Source organism: Silene latifolia, unplaced genomic scaffold (assembly GCF_048544455.1).
Source record: "Silene latifolia isolate original U9 population unplaced genomic scaffold, ASM4854445v1 scaffold_150, whole genome shotgun sequence".
Taxonomy (NCBI): domain Eukaryota; kingdom Viridiplantae; phylum Streptophyta; class Magnoliopsida; order Caryophyllales; family Caryophyllaceae; genus Silene; species Silene latifolia.
Genome location: NW_027413138.1, coordinates 736395 through 742449, shown reverse-complemented (window position 1 = coordinate 742449; position 6055 = coordinate 736395).

The window sequence follows — 6055 nt, the reverse complement described above, 5'->3', positions numbered from 1 at the left end:
CAACCTTGGCTCTCTCGGCCAGGACCCCCTTCTCGGCCTCCTCCTTAAGCTTTCGCTCAGCGAGGAAGTTTTTCATGGTGGCCAGGAAGTCCCTCTTCGACCTCTCGGCCTCCTTCTTAGCAGCGGCAAGCTCAAGCCTAAGCCGTTCGAGCGCAGGAGCTGCTTGAGCCATGAGCTTTTCTTGCTCGATAATATGAGTGACGGCTAGTTCAGCCCACTTCCCCAGCCTCTTGGCCAACCTTATGCCTTCCGCCCTGAGCTGAGCGGGGGAAACCTTCTGGGATGAGGAGTCGGCGGTGACATTTTGATCGCCCGTCTCCGCACACAGTCGCTTCTCCAATTGTCGTTCAACAGAACGACAAATGGCGACTCACCGATCTACAAAAAATCCAGACAAAGCATCCATGTCAACATTCATCGACATATCGTAAAGCCCGTCATCGGGAATGCCTAGGGAACCCGCTAAATCCGAGCCATGGGTTAGATCCGTCACGGTCCTAGCCTTTTTTGGGCGAGGGGTCGGCCGACCCCTTCTCTTTCCCCTCGCCTCGAATAACAAAGAAGAAGGCGTTGTTTCCTTCCTCTTATTTGAAGGAGGAGGACCCTCCAGAACGGTGACGTCCTCGTCAACATTGACGACCACCGTCTCCTTTTGGACTGCGGGGATTGAAGATTGAGTTGGGGTCGACGTCGTAGCCGCCGTAGACGTTGCTTTTGGTCTCCGGCGCGGCACGTTACCGCCGATCTCCGCTTGAGCCGCCGCCACATCCATTGCCTTCATCGCCTGCTCCATAAGTTCGTGAGGGGCCGGTCTGCGATCACGTGGCGCGGCCTTAGGATGCAGCTCAACAACTCTCCCGTTCCGGTCAAGTCCCAACTTGTTTAGAATGGAGACGGAGAGATCCCGGCCAAATCGATCTACAAGAAACAAAATCAACAGTTAAGCAAAAGAAATAAACCGAGGCTCAAATACAGAAGCATAAAAGCAAAGGTGGGCCTCACACCGACCCCACTCACCCTGGCCGAGGGCCGGTATGAGGCCGACGTGGCAAAGCGTCTCGTCTTGAAGGACGATCTGCGTCGGGGGCATCCATCCCTTCGGCGTGCCATCCTTCTCAGCCTCGAACAGGCTCATTGCCCGCTCTTCGTCCTCCTTAAGATAGACCTTCTTGGCGTCCATCTTAAGCTTATTCCGGGAGACATATCTATCATGCTCCCCCGAATCTCACACCGCAAATTGACGCGCGCGCCGAAGGACCGGCAAGGGATAGTCCTCCTAACCTCAACATATACCCACCGCCCCATCCAAATTCCTTGCAAGATGTCGCATGGAAACAAGGACATAACCCGCTCGGTCTCGCACGCCGTACCACCCCGAGCCGCCTAGGTAGTCTGGGTCAAGATGGTGGAGCCGGCGGAAGAGGTTCACCGTTGGGGCCTCCCCTTTAAAAAGACATAACCATACAAAGCCAATAATAGTCCTAATGGCCAACGGATGCAGTTGTGCCACGGCGACATTCATGGCTTTAATTATGGCCACGACGTGTTCATTAAGAGGAAATCGGAGCCCATACTCCAGATGTCTGATGTACACGCCGATACAGCCTTCGGGAGGGCAACAGACCACCTGAGGGGGATAACAATTCTATACCCCCTGCCGAAGGAGTAATGGTCTTCAAAAAGATCAGGCCCGGAACAACTAGCGAACTTGTTCGTCCAAACACGATCAGGATTGATCGAGCAGGCATCGCCGTGCCACAAGAAATGCGGCCTCTCTACGTCAGAATGGGTCCTTTCCTCATCATCATCATCAATACCCTCCAAAAATTTCTCATCAATTTCAGGAGAAGGCGACAAGCGCCCCCCGAACCCTATCGGGGTGACAACCAGTGGCTCCTGTCCATCAGGATGCGGCGGTTCGCCCCCCGGAGTAGAGGTACTAGGAAGAGCATCAGCAGCAGACATGGTGACAATAAATACTTAACAAATAAAAGTTGGGAAAAATTTGTTTGTTTACCTTGGAAGAAAGTGTTACGCCGAGTAACGCTTCGAAAAATAAGAGAGAGAAAGAAACTCTTCGAAAAACTAGAGAGAGAAAATTTTTGAAGAAAATGAAGTTTGCAAATCAAAATGAGGGGCACACTGCTCTATTTATAAAGCAAAGCCCATCCAAAGGGACCAATCGAGCAAAGCCCATGAAGCGTCCACCAATCGGCACTGTGCCACGTGTCAAGCATGCAACCACGGAATGTCAATCGACATACAGTGATGAATCTTCTTCGACACGCTCCTTGGTATCTACTTGCTAACGGCCACCGATCAACCAAGCTTGGCAAAGACGGCGGGGCAATCAAAAGCACACGCACCCTCAACCTTGGTCTCGCCAAATATTTTTTCTTTTCCACATTGGATGTCCATTACACAACCATGTGGAGGGGGGATATGGTACGGCCCGAACGGTAACCAAGCCGAGGAAGAAGTTCAACATGCACGAATACGCTCAACACTCATCGAAGGTCCATACCACGGCATGACTACGCTGGGGCAAATTGATGGGGCATATTCGCACCCGTGACCGAGTCAACACATTGAGCAAGGTCAAAGATAAATGACAAGAAGTCAACATATTAATGTTCCTAACCGACACGGGATGTCGGCTGTCACTGGTCTCGGTCTCGGAACTAGCCGCCGAGAGGCATATCCGCGTACTCACATTCGGTCCCCTCGATGGAGTCAACCAGGCTCGCGCCCGGCATGGGTCCCTCGGCCGAGGGTAAGATAGTCTTTCCACCTGCTAGCCACTTGGCCACTACGTGACAAAAGGTGAAAGTCTATAAATACTCCACTTCTCTCATTGAGAAAAGGATCCCAAACTATCCGAAAAACACCTAATAATCTGGTATAAAACTCCCTTATCTCTCTACAATATACTTTGCCAAGTTAACACACAACTTATCTCTTTAAGTTTACTGACTTGAGCGTCGGAGTGAGTACACTCGGTACCAAGCCGAGCCCTCAGTTTGTTCATCTTTACAGGAGAGAGCGAAAGGAAGAGACAAGCAACGACGTCATTCTACAAGCTTAAGTGGTCATAATCCTGCTCCGGAATTACACTCGGAACACAACCTGTTCGATTTCAGCCTCAAATAACGAGGTTTAACACATTTTTCACGATAATCCGAGTTTCGGCGAATGTTGGTTTGTGGCACACCGGCACCCCCAAATGTCTTCCGTTGGTGCTCATACTTTGCGTGGCCGCTTTATTTGACCCGAGGAACTTTCTATGTGATTTCCGAAAAATTTTGTTCCGGGACCCCGGAATCTCGAAAAACCGTGTACTATACACTTCAATTTCTAGTTCGTAAGGTCGTGGGACCTGTTTCTTTTTCTCTCTGTTTTTCAATCACGCGTCCGAGCTCATTTCAGGAATCAACCTGTTCGATTTCAGCCTCAAATAACGAGGTTTAACACATTTTTCACGATAATCCGAGTTTCGGCGAATGCTGGTTTTTGGCACACCGGCACCCCCAAATTTCTTCCATTGGTGCTCAACCTTTGCGTGGCCGCTTTATCTGACCCGATGAACTTTATATGTGATTTCCGGAAAATTTTGTTCCGGGACCTCGGAATCCCGAAAAACCGTGTATTATACAATTCAATTTCAGTCGTTCGGAAGGTCGTACCGAACCCTGTTTTTTTTCCCTGTTTTTCAATCACGCGTCTGAGCTCATTTCAGGAATCAACCTGTTCGATTTCAGCCTCAAATAACAAGCTTTAACACATTTTTCACGATAATCCGACTTTCGGCGAATGCTGGTTTGTGGCACACCGGCACCCCCAAATGTCTTCCGTTGGTGCTCATACTTTGCGTGGCCGCTTTATCTGACTCGGGGAACTTTCTATGTGATTTCCGGAAAATTTTGTTTCAGGACCCCTGAATCTCGAAAAACCGTGTATTATACACTTCAATTTCAGCCGTTCAGAAGGTCGTACCGGACCCTGTTTCTTTTTCTCCCTGTTTTTCAATCACGCGTCCGAGCTCATTTCAGGAATCAACCTGTTCGATTTCAGCCTCAAATAACGATGTTTAACACATTTTTCACGATAATCATGTATTATACACTTAAATTTCATTCGTTGTTCCGGGACACTGTTTCTTTTTCTCCCTGTTTGTGTGGCTGATTTACAGACATCTTTGTTCCGGAACCCTGAAACTCCCAAAACTTATGTATTATACACTTAAATTTCATTCGTTTCGGAGGGCCTGTCGGGTCATGTTTATTTTTCTCCCAGTTTTTCTAACACGTGTCCGAGGTCGCTTCATGAGTTATTGTATTCAATTTCAGCCTTAAATAACAAGTATTTATCTATGTTTAAGGAGTTCCCGATTTTTGTTAGAGACTCGTTTATACGATAGCGGCCCTCTCAAATGAGATATGTTGCTTCTCAAAACTTGTGTGTCTGCTTTATCTAACTCAACGAACCGTTCGTATGATTTACGGATATTATTGTTCCAAGACGCTCGAATGCGGAAAACCGTGTATTATACACTTAAATTTGAGCCGTTTGAGAGGTCGTATTGGGTCCTGCTTCTTTTTCTCCCAGTTTTCCACACGTGTCCGGGGTTGTTTCATGAGTTACCGTATTCGATTTCAACCCTAAATAACAAGTATTCATCTACTTTTAAAGATTACCGATCTCGTCCGAGAATTGTTTATCGCGTACCGGCACCTTCAAATGTCCTTTGTTGATTCTCAAAATGTGTGCATCTAAGAGCCGTTCGTATGACATTTTTCTTTCAGGACCCTCTAATTCCGAAAATCGTTTATTATACATTTAAATTTGAGACGTTTGGGATTCTTAATTGACAAAGTTTCGGAGAAATACCTCCAACAAGACACAAAAATGTGTCTCGAAGATTCATCCTCTTGGCTATAATAACCAAAATCAAGATACCAAAGAGGCCCTTGAACCATCGAGAATGTGCAAAAATGCACTTACGCCACTAGGACGTAGAAAGAAAAGGTGGAAAGCACTCAAGCACACCAAGATCTATCTCTAGAGGAGAGAAAACTTATACACTGAAAAACAATCCCTGCGGAGAAGAAACTCATAGCCTAGAAAAGCGCGGAAAGAGATAGCTAACTATATAGAAATCAACTTACATAGTCCCCTAACCAAAATCATGCCGGATACAAAGTTATAGTCGTCATTATTAACCCCTTAATAATCTGACGAACTATCACCCCAATGTTTAAGGGATAGGACACCCTTAGTCAAAAGAAGGTTATTATGTGACGAACTACCACCCCAATGTATAGGGACTGGACACCCTTACTCCCTTAGCCAATAGGAGGAGATTATTATTTGGAATACCGAAAAACAAAATACAACGATTAAACACCATGAAAAGATTGTAGTGAAGACCACCGCATCTAACCCAACCAACACCACTACCAAACCGGCAAACCCCTACTCGAACCTACCAAGTCACTTCCGAAACAGAAAAACCCCACCATACAAGAACTCATTCTAGACGAAGAAAACGGCTACCCCATTAGCCACATCAAGACCAACGAAAATGGCCCGGCAGTCCCTGAGACCCGAACCAACCTTACATGCAAAAGACCAATAATGTCCCACACAGAAATCTGACGAGGGAGACAATACTGGACATACAGATGTAGCCCGATAGGTGAGGGAAGGGGCGAGGGGAGGGGGGCACCAAATCGGCCAGACCTATAACCATAAAACAATACCACAATGCAAACAAGATGAGATAAACCCATCGACATAAAACAGGGACAAAGAGCCTTACCAGGGGTTTGGGAAGGGGCGAGGGGAAGGGGGGCACACCCTGGCCATGGTTGCATACAAGTCCGGTGCAGACAAGACCTAGAAACGGAGGCACGAGAAGGCTTGTGGATCAAAGAAGCAAGCAACAGTCATAGCCAAACGGCCAGTCGAGATGGGTCGAGATGAGCCGAGCCGCGTAAAGAAAAAAGAAAAGGAATGAGATCAGACCAACAAGGCGAGATTAAGGGAGGCGAAGTGA